Source organism: Lynx rufus, unplaced genomic scaffold (assembly GCF_022079265.1).
Source record: "Lynx rufus isolate CCGP_SWC_20201006 ecotype Redwood Valley unplaced genomic scaffold, mLynRuf1.p SCAF_3, whole genome shotgun sequence".
Lineage (NCBI taxonomy): Eukaryota > Metazoa > Chordata > Mammalia > Carnivora > Felidae > Lynx > Lynx rufus.
The window spans coordinates 131388273-131399930 of NW_025814845.1; the positions used below are offsets into that span (position 1 = coordinate 131388273).

Sequence of the window (11658 nt, forward strand, 5' to 3'; positions counted from 1 at the left end):
ATAACACTGAAGGCGTACCCTCAAGTAGAAGGGCCCTACATCGGGGCGCCTGGGTGGCGCAGTCGGTTAAGCGTCCGACTTCAGCCAGGTCACGATCTCGCGGTCCGTGAGTAAAAAATTTAAAAAAAAGAAGGGCCCTACATCTACACTGATATAATGTAATGTGGTTGTTAAGAGCATAGGCTCTGGATCCAGATCACCAGGATTTAAATCCTGGTTCTGCAGCTTACAAGCCGTGTGACTTTAGGAAGGTTCTACAAGTCTTCTGGGTCATTTGTAAAACTGTTGCGTAATAGTACTTTTCTCATGGTGATTTTGTGAGAAATGATCAGTATATAAAGCGACTGTAACAGGGGCCGGCCCCGAGTTAGTACTGGATGGTTGTAAACTATTATTAATATAACATACTAGGGTTTATTCAAAGGGCTGAGAATCCCAATATAAGAGTGAGATAATATCCCTGCCCCTCAGTTTTCTCATGGTGAAGGCTGGGAAAAAGACACATGAATTGGTCATTATAATGCATTTTTTTTTAATTTTTTTTTTCAACGTTTATTTATTTTTGGGACAGAGAGAGACAGAGCATGAACGGGGGAGGGGCAGAGAGAGAGGGAGACACAGAATCGGAAACAGGCTCCAGGCTCTGAGCCATCAGCCCAGAGCCCGACGCGGGGCTGGAACTCACGGACCTCGAGATCGTGACCTGGCTGAAGTCGGACGCTTAACCCACTGCGCCACCCAGGCGCCCCCTTTTTTTTTTTAATTTTTTTTCAACTATAATGCATTTTAAGAAATATATTTGCATGGATTCAGAAAAGGGGCACCTAAACCAATGTGGGGACTAGGTAGAAATGAAGAGTTTAGAGATTTCTAGAGAGGACAAGAGAGCTAAGTAACAAATGATGAGCAAAGAGTTATCTATGCTGATCCGAAGTAGAAATTAAACTGTCTGACAGGAAATATAATAAGGAATGAGAGTAAGAGGCTTGAAAACAGTGATAATACGATGGTGATTATTTACCAAGTGCACCAAAATTTATCAAATTCAAGGGATAAAAGACAAAGCTGACCATGAACAACAGCTAAGCATGAAGGTGTTATCTTTTAGGTCAAAGCACCCGTCATTGTTTGTGGATTCTCTCCAGTTAGAGGTAAGTGCTGTGGTAAGTGTGCTAAGTGCTAAGTGCTAAGTGCTAAGACCTAATAAGTGTGCTCTTGTAAATGTCCAAATTTCATTGCAAAGTGTGCTGCTTCCATTGTGGATGAAATTAAATGATTGATAGTATTACAATTATTAACTAGATTGTCATTTTCAGTTACTAGAATAAATAAAGACATGGAGAAAACAGAATATGAGAAAAAAGAGGGAACAGAATAAAGGCAGTGGCAGGAAGGGAGGGAAGAAAAGAAAGAAGGAGCTGTAGAGAAAAACCTTTTTGTGGTAACTGTCAAAAATTGATAGAAAGAGGGAAAATAAGAAGGCTAGAGGGGAAAAGTAAGTAGATGACACAACATGTTTGGTGATTCACGATGACCAACCAAGTTGAGCCCTACTAGGGATATCAACCTTATAGCTGAAGGTATTAGTTAAGCACATAGAAACACATTTGAAAATCACCAATGCCTCAGAGGAGGGTGCAAGAAAGGTATTCCTTGCTGAGACAAGTAACTGATGGACATTGTGCCTCTCCTTCCTTCAGACTTGCTGGACCACTGCGTTGCTGTGGCAGCGGGCAATGAAAAATGCAGAGACCGAGTCAGAAGGTAGATGAGGCTCAGTGATGTGGACTGAGACAATAGTCATGTGTATCCTGAACTGGACAAGGTCTCCTGTGCTCAACCTTGTCTTCAAAGACAAACTCATGTTTGAACCAGATGATTTGTAAGAAAGCCATGCTTGTTGTTGGTTTTTCCTCCCCTAATGTTTCTAATATGCCCAGAGAACAATTACTCATTCTTCAGATTACTTTTAATCACTCCTAATCTATGTCACCCTTCCAGATAAGCCTGGGAAAAGATTCAAGGGGACATGGATATAAATAATGGGGTTTGAAGGAGAAAGAAGAATCAAATATGGTGTCCAGATGATCTGGGCTACTAGGTAAATCATTTGGCTGAGATAAGTCATAGACTACAAGTAGGGGGTGGGAAGAGGGAGAGGACACATTAAGTTCTAGACATGCTGATTTCGAGATGCCTGACACATAGTGAATTTGGAATATTTGTAAGATATCCAAGTGGAAATATCAACAACCAATTTTATTAAAGTGTGTCTGAAGGTGGAGAGGAGTCTAAATTTGAGATCTTGATATATCAGGCTATAAATTATGGGCAAAACAATAGGGTTTTTATACATATTGGATAATTATCACTTCACTAATATAATAAAGAACACTTCAAATCATTATAGACAATATTAGGCTCACTGATGAAATAATACTTACTGTATTCCTATGAGAAGAAACATTACCACTATTTTCTATCATTGTTTAATAAACTGCAGTGATAATAGCTAACTTCAAATAAGGAGAGTAAAAATTAAAAAAATAATTTAGATTTATCATTATTTGCATTATCATTATTTTCAAGAATGAAGCAGAATTTTATAAGAAATACAACCAATTCAAAAACATTGCCGTAGTCTGTTTGGTTTGCCATAACAAAATAAAACATAGACTGGGTGACTCAAACAATAGAAATTTATTTTCTCATAATTCTGGAGGCTAGAGATCCAAGAGCAAAGTTCCAGCTGAATCCGTTTCTGGTAAGAACTCTCTTCCCGGCTTCTAGTGGTTCACCTACTATTTCTTCATATGGTCTTTCCATGTCTCATCTATGCAAAGAGAGAGAAAAAGAACAGAGAGAATACTTCCTCTTCTTATAAGCATACCAATTCTATTAGATTAGGGTCCCACATTTCTGACCTCATTTAACCTTAATTCTCTTCTTAAAGGTCCTATATCCAAATATTATCACATTGGGGGTTGAAGATTCAACATGTGAATTTCAGGGGAAAAAGATTCAGCATGTAACAAACACTCTCTTGAAGTTTATTGTAGAATATAAAATGAGACATGAATAATTAAAATCACATATCTTGTTCCTGAAGATAAATTGATTTTTCAAATGCATCAATTCTCCTCAAACCAAGGTAACATACAACTCCAATCAAAAGTCCAACTAAATATTATTTTACAGCATATCTTTTTCTTTGTTAGCTGAGATTTTTGATGAGACTGAAAACAAAAGGAAAACAAAATTGATCAATCATTTTCAAGAGAGAGGGAGAGAGAGAATCCCAAGGAGTCTCCATGCTGTCAGTGCAGAGCTCCACGCAGGGCTCAATCTAACAAACCATGAGACCATGACCTGAGCAGAAATCAAGAATGGGTCATTTAACCAACTGAGCCACCGAAGTGCCCCAACATTATAATCTTTTTTTTTTAATGGTGAAAAAATTTATATTTAGATTTAGCCAGCGGGACTCAATTAGATGATCCCAATTTTATTGGCAACATCTAAAGCATCATAGTCAGGAACCAGTTGAACATACGCCTTCTTTTCTCCATCAGGCCTCCTCAGAGTGTTGACCTTGGCCACATCAATGTCATAGAGCTTCTTCACAATCTGTTTAATTTGGCGCCTGTTGGCCTTGACAACCATAATAAACACGAGTGTGTTGTCTTCTATTTTCTTCATGGCTGACTCAGTAGTCGGGGGAGCATGTGACTCTTGATCTCAGGGTTGTGAGTTCAACCCCCATGTAGGGTGTAGAGATTACTTAGATAAATAAAAACTTAAAAAAGAAAATAACAGAAAGCCTTTTACATTTAGAAATATTTGACAAGATCTCGTGGTGAAATAAACAACTTTCTGAAACACCTTTTACCATACTGTTGTGTAAGGAGATAAGGGGAGTTCAGTGGATTAAAGTAATAATAGTGCCATTTTTAAGGCACTTTCTCCAACACTCTGAGATACCTACCATGAAAATAATAAACCTTACTGATATTTCATGTGCAGATTGCCTCTGGAATCCTCAGTAACTCTTCCTATCAGATAGGTGGGAATCACACAGCAAAACAAGATTTTCTAAAGAAAACGAGGCAGAACACACAAAAATGTAAAAAACAAAAAAAAAGTACCAAAGCATCCTCATATCCTTATATCAATTTGAAGAAGTAAGCTTGCATTGTTCTATTCCAAACACATGCAAATCAAATGATGATGTAGCTCATATACTCAAGGTCATGAAGCTAATAAATAGTAGACTCAGGACTCAAAGCCATGGTCTTACAACAGTCTAAGGCACTATCACACCACTGCTCCTATCCTGGCATTTTATTTTATTTATTTTTTTTTTTTTAAGTTTATTGCCAAATTGGTTTCCATACAACACCCAGTGCTCATCCCAAAAGGTGCCCTCCTCAATACCCATCACCCACCCGCCCCTCCCTCCCACCCCCCATCAACCCTCAGTTTGTTCTCTGTTTTTAACAGTCTCTTATGCTTTGGCTCTCTCCCACTCTAACGTCTTTTTTTTTTTTTCTCCCTTCCCCTCCCCCATGGGTTCCTGTTGAGTTTCTCAGGATCCACATAAGAGTGAAACCATATGGTATCTGTCTTTCTCTGTATGGCTTATTTCACTTAGCATCACACTCTCCAGTTCCATCCACATTGCTACAAAGGGCCATATTTCATTTTTTCTCATTGCCACGTAGTATTCCATTGTGTATATAAACCACAATTTCTTTATCCATTCATCAGTTGATGGACATTTAGGCTCTTTCCATAATTTGGCTATTGTTGAGAGTGCTGCTATGAACATTGGGGTACAAGTGCCCCTATGCATCAGTACTCCTGTATCCCTTGGGTAGATTCCTAGCAGTGCTATTGCTGGGTCATAGGGTAGGTCTATTTTTAATTTTCTGAGGAACCTCCACACTGTTTTCCAGAGCGGCTGCACCAATTTGCATTCCCACCAACAGTGCAAGAGGGTTCCCGTTTCTCCACATCCTCTCCAGCATCTATAGTCTCCTGATTTGTTCATTTTGGCCACTCTGACTGGCGTGAGGTGATACCTGAGTGTGGTTTTGATTTGTATTTCCCTGATAAGGAGCGACGCTGAACATCTTTTCATGTGCCTGTTGGCCATCTGGATGTCTTCTTTAGAGAAGTGTCTATTCATGTTTTCTGCCCATTTCTTCACTGGGTTATTTGTTTTTCGGGTGTGGAGTTTGGTGAGCTCTTTATAGATTTTAGATACTAGCCCTTTGTCCGATATGTCATTTGCAAATATCTTTTCCCATTCCGTTGGTTGTCTTTTAGTTTTGTTGGTTGTTTCCTTTGCTGTGCAGAAGCTTTTTATCTTCATAAGGTCCCAGTAATTCACTTTTGCTTTTAATTCCCTTGCCTTTGGGGATGTGTCGAGTAAGAGATTGCTACGGCTGAGGTCAGAGAGGTCTTTTCCTGCTTTCTCCTCTAAGGTTCTGATGGTTTCCTGTCTCACATTTAGGTCCTTTATCCATTTTGAGTTTATTTTTGTAAATGGTGTGAGAAAGTGGTCTAGTTTCAACCTTCTGCATGTTGCTGTCCAGTTCTCCCAGCACCATTTGTTAAAGAGGCTGTCTTTTTTCCATTGGATGTTCTTTCCTGCTTTGTCAAAGATGAGTTGGCCATATGTTTGTGGGTCTAGTTCTGGGGTTTCTATTCTATTCCATTGGTCTGTGTGTCTGTTTTTGTGCCAATACCATGCTGTCTTGATGATGACAGCTTTGTAGTAGAGGCTGAAGTCTGGGATTGTGATGCCTCCTGCTTTGGTCTTCTTCTTCAAAATTCCTTTGGCTATTCGGGGCCTTTTGTGGTTCCATATGAATTTTAGGATTGCTTGTTCTAGTTTCGAGAAGAATGCTGGTGCAATTTTGATTGGGATTGCATTGAATGTGTAGATAGCTTTGGGTAGTATTGACATTTTGACAATATTTATTTTTCCAATCCATGAGCAGGGAATGTCTTTCCATTTCTTTAAATCTTCTTCAATTACCTTCATAAGCTTTCTATAATTTTCAGCATACAGATCCTTTACATCTTTGGTTAGATTTATTCCTAGGTATTTTATGCTTTTTGGTGCAATTGTGAATGGGATCAGTTTCTTTATTTGTCTTTCTGTTGCTTCATTGTTAGTGTATAAGAATGCAACTGATTTCTGTACATTGATTTTGTATCCTGCAACTTTGCTGAATTCATGTATCAGTTCTAGCAGACTTTTGGTGGAGTCTATCGGATTTTCCATGTATAATATCATGTCATCTGCAAAAAGCGAAAGCTTGACTTCATCTTTGCCAATTTTGATGCCTTTGATTTCCTTTTGTTGTCTGATTGCTGATGCTAGAACTTCCAGCACTATGTTAAATAACAACGGTGAGAGTGGGCATCCCTGTCGTGTTCCTGATCTCAGGGAAAAAGCTCTCAGTTTTTCCCCGTTGAGGATGATGTTAGCTGTGGGCTTTTCATAAATGGCTTTTATGATCTTTAAGTATGTTCCTTCTATCCCGACTTTCTCAAGGGTTTTTATTAAGAAAGGGTGCTGGATTTTATCAAAGGCCTTTTCTGCATCGATTGACAGGATCATATGGTTCTTCTCTTTTTTTTTGTTAATGTGATGTATCACGTTGATTGATTTGCGAATGTTGAACCAGCCCTGCATCCCAGGAATGAATCCCACTTGATCATGGTGAATAATTCTTTTTATATGCTGTTGAATTCGATTTGCTAGTATCTTATTGAGAATTTTGGCATCCATATTCATCAGGGATATTGGCCTGTAGTTCTCTTTTTTTACTGGGTCTCTGTCTGGTTTAGGAATCAAGGTAATACTGGCTTCATAGAATGAGTCTGGAAGTTTTCCTTCCCTTTCTATTTCTTGGAATAGCTTGAGAAGGATAGGTATTATCTCTGCTTTAAACGTCTGGTAGAACTCCCCTGGGAAGCCATCTGGTCCTGGACTCTTATTTGTTGGGAGATTTTTGATAACCGATTCAATTTCTTCGCTGGTTATGGGTCTGTTCAAGCTTTCTATTTCCTCCTGATTGAGTTTTGGAAGAGTGTGGGTGTTCAGGAATTTGTCCATTTCTTCCAGGTTGTCCAATTTGTTGGCATATAATTTTTCATAGTATTCCCTATCCTGGCATTTTAACGGCTCCTTGTTTTCTCAGAAGACTTTTCACTGACTTCCACTGAATAAATTATATATACGGTGTAATAAATATCTTAATTTCTTTATGTACAATAAGGTAATATCAGACACAAACACATTCAAATACATTCTTTTTTTTAATGTTTATTTATTTTTGAGAGAGAGAGAGACAGAGCACAATCAGGGGAGGGGCAGAGAGAGAGGGAGACACAGAACCCAAAGCAGGCTCCAGGCTCCGAGCTGTCAGCAGAGCCCGATCTGGGGCTCAAACTCATGAACTGAGAGATCATGACCTGAGCTGAAGTCGGATGCTTAACCAACAGAGCCACCCAGGTGCCTCTACATTCAAATACATTCTTATCACAGTCTGTTTCTTCTCTTAGCCACGTGTAGGAAGATGCTAATAAGACATGCCAAGCTTGTGATATAAAAGGATAAAAAATTGTTTCACTATGATGGCATAGGGGTCAAGCTTGTTTCTCCTGGGGGTGCTCTTTTGAGGATATTTGGGCTACCTTAGTAGACGCAGTGTCTTGGGCCATCAGAATGTAGATTTTTTTTTTTTTTTTTTTTAATGACTGTGGATGCCTTTCAGCACTGCTTTTTTGGCCTTCAAAACCTTTGCTTTGACTTCGGCTTTGGGAGGGGCAGGGGCTTCCTTCTTCATTTTTGGTGCCATCTTCCTGAAACTTACAATTTGTAAAGTTCTTTTCACATTGATTATCTCACACAATCTGTAAGGTAATCCTGTTAACATACTGCCACCAAATAAAAGTACTCCCCAGTGAAATTATAAGGAAAAAAAGCTATTAAGCAGAATCCTCAAGTAATTTCCAAGTGATACACAGTAGCAAAAATTATGGCAAGAGGAAATTAACCTGTTCAATATGTAAAAGCTATAAGTCAATTTACCTTAGCATTGAGTTGTTTTTTTTTAATGTATGTGAAAATTCCAGATGAAAATATTTTTCCTGTACTCATCCTGGCCAATATTAAATATAACAATAATATGTCAGATGGATTATTATATTAAGTTCAATGATAAACTCATTAAATCCTCATAAGATATGAATAAATTAAAAGTCACAGTGTAGTCTAGTAAAATAAAAGAAGGAAAAGAATACAGAGAATGAAAGGGCTCAAGTCTCATGAGGTCAGTGGCAGCCCCTCCCTTTGGCACTGAGGAACCAAAATTTCCTGACATTTGTATATTTCAATATTCTTCTGACTTAGTTGTCCTTTCACTCACCCTCCTCCTGACTCCCTCATATCTCCTGTCCAATAGGCATACATGCAAATCACAGCAGCCCCATTTATGATCACGATTCCATTCAAAAATCTACTAGGAAAAATTCTGGATTAATGTGGCAAGGATAGTGCTTGGAGCCCATCACCACTGTAATTATATTGAGGACATCAAAGATCCTTCCACTTTGCAGACATATCTGATTAAATTCCCACGCACAGATCTGTTATGAGACCTTTTCTCCTGGAATGACACCTGTTGCACTTAAGGAGGGTGGTGGGTGGGAGGTGGGTGGAGTTACAGTTTTAGCTCTTGATGGTAAGAATGTCATACATACGTGAGCTTCTAGAGCACTGTACAATCTAAATCTAAATAGTTTTTCTTTGAAGTAGCAAGTTAAAAATCTATGCCAATGACAGCCCAGTGTGGAGGAACATGGAGAGGACACCAGCATTCAGGCTCAGTAACTGACGATGCCAAGAGTTCCACGGTGAAATTCTCCTAGTATCTGTCTCTAGCTAGGAACCATTTTCTAGGTCATTTTAAATGGCAGTAAATTATTTTGTCCAGCGTATTACAAATTCCCTTTCACTGAAAATCATACAGTGAGTAGAAGAGAAAAGAGAGAAGTATTTTGAGTCAAATTATATAGTGAATTATAAAAACGCAGTATGTAAATACATCCAAAGAGTACAAGAAAGATTTTAAAGAGAAGGCAGAGTAAAAGAACGCCGTTATTTAAAACAGTGTAGACAGATTTCTAGAACTCTGTAATTTCTAATCCGTGTAACTGATCCAAAAGTTATTTTTTTCCAGACATACCCTTTTCCTTCTACTTCCTTCTCTAAAGGGTCTGGCTCAAATGTCATCACTACCAGGAAGCTGTCCTGACTAATCTCCATGCCACCTCCAACAGAATAATTAACTGTTTTTGTGTGTTCCCATAACGCTGTCAGGCTTCTTGTTCCATGGACGCACTTAACCATCCTTAAGCACTTTCTATGGTCGGGCTAGGCTGAGGATACACAAAGAAACGTTATGAGCCACATTAAAAAAATTTAGTCTAGTGGTAAGACAAACACACAATAAAACTAATTTGAGTAGTGCTATGATATGTAACAACAAGTCGCTGTAGGAGTACTCTCCCTTTACTTTGGAAAGAGGGATAAAAGCTGCCTAATGGAAATTTCATCTGAGCAGAAATTCAAAGGATGAGTTGTAGTAAATATAATGATGAATGATGGCAAAGAGCATTTCATAGAGCGGAAAGAGGCTCTGTGAACTGAAAGACAGCGAGAGAAAATTAAGACATCAAGCCTCTTATTATATGTGTTTTGACAATGTATTTAACTCAAGGTTGATGTTCTGTTACCAGATTTGGTTATGAGGTCTTTGCATTCACATTTTTTTTATCTCAGTACTCAGCACAATTTTCTCCATCCAAGAAATCTTCAACCAATTTTGTTTGAAAAAAATAAATCAATAGCAGCAGTAACCGCAAAAATGATTGAAAATGAGACATTTCAATATATTTACTAAAAAGAGATTTACTTAAAAAGGGATGAGTTAATTTAGCTCATATGGTATTATGTACAAATTAGGCATTTTCATTTTTTATTTATTTTTTAAGTGAAGTATAATTAATATGCAATGCTATATTAGTTTCAGGTATACAACATAATGATTCAATTAACTATATATTACTCAGTGCTCATCACGATAAAGGTAGTCACCATTTGTCACAAAACAGCATCATTATAATCTTATTGACTATATTCTCTATGCTCTACTTTTCATCTTTATGCCTGATTTTATAACTGGAATTTTTATATTTTAATCCCCCTTATCTATTTCACCCCACTTACCTCCCCTCTGGTCACCACCAATTTGTTGTCTGTATTTAAGAGTCTATTTTTGTGGTTGTTTTTGGTTGTTGTTTGTCTCCTTTTTTATTTGGTTTGTTTCCACATATTAGTAAGATATATTCCACATATTAGTGGATATGTGGTATCCACATATTAGTAAGATATATGGTATTTTTATGCCTCTGTCTGATTTATTTCACTTATCATTATACCATCTACCCCACCCTTGCTGTTACAAATGGCCAAATTTCATTCTTTTTTATGGCTGAGTAATATTCCATTGTATACCACTTCTTCTCTTCCATTCATCTAAGTAGGTAATGTACACTTTGGTTGCTTCCATATAGTGACTATTGCAATAATGCTTCAGTAAGCATAGGAGTGCATTTATCTTTTAGAAATAGTGCTTTCATTTTCTTTGTGCAAATATCCAATAGTGGAATTACTGAATCATATGGAATTAATTTTTTAATTAAAAAAATTAATGTTTATTTATTTTTGAGAGACTGAGAGAGACAGTGAATGAGCAGGGGAGGGGCAGAGAGAGAAGGAGACACAGAATCCGAAGCAGGGTCCAGGCTCTGAGCTGTCAGCACAGAACCTGATATGGGTCCTAGTCTCATGAACGATGAGATCATGACCTGAGCCAAAACTGGACACTTAACCAACTGAGCCACCCAGAAGCCCCTATTTTTAATTTTTTTGAGGAATCTCCATACTGTTTTCCACAATGACTACACCGATTTGCATTCCCACCAAGAGAATACAAGGCTTCCTTTTTCTCTACATTCTTTCTCTACAGAATAACATTGTTATGTCTTCGGGTTTTTTTTTATTTTATTTTAGCCATTCTTTAAAAAAATTTTTTTTAATGTTTACTTATTTTTGAGACAGAGAGAGACACAGCATGAACGGGGGAGGGTCAGAGAGAGAGGGAGACACAGAATCTGAAAAAGGCTCCAGGCTCTGAGCAGTCAGCACAGAGCCCGACGCGGGGCTCAAACTCACGGACAGTGAGATCGTGACCTGAGCTGAAGTCGGATGCTTAACCAACTGAGCCACCCAGGCGCCCCTATTTTAGCCATTCTGATAGGTGTAGAGTGATATCTCATTGTGGTTTTAATTTGAATTTCCCTGATGATTAATGGTGCTGAACATCTTTTCATGTGTCTATTGACCATCTGTATGTCTTCTTTGGAAAAATGTCTACTCAGGTCCTCTGTCCATTTTTTAGTCAGATTATTTAAGGTTTTTGTATCAAGTTGTATAAGTTCTGTATATATTTTGAATATTAAGACTTTATTGGATGTATCATTTGCAAATATCTTCTTCCAATCAGTAGGTTGCCTTTT

At 38.0% G+C, this 11658-nt stretch overlaps 1 pseudogene; it reads right to left on the reverse strand.

Moving 5' to 3' along the window:
* Positions 1-3489: 3489 nt before the first annotated feature.
* On the reverse strand, positions 3490-7874 carry LOC124521022 (60S ribosomal protein L23a-like; annotated as a pseudogene).
* Positions 7875-11658: the final 3784 nt, after the last annotated feature.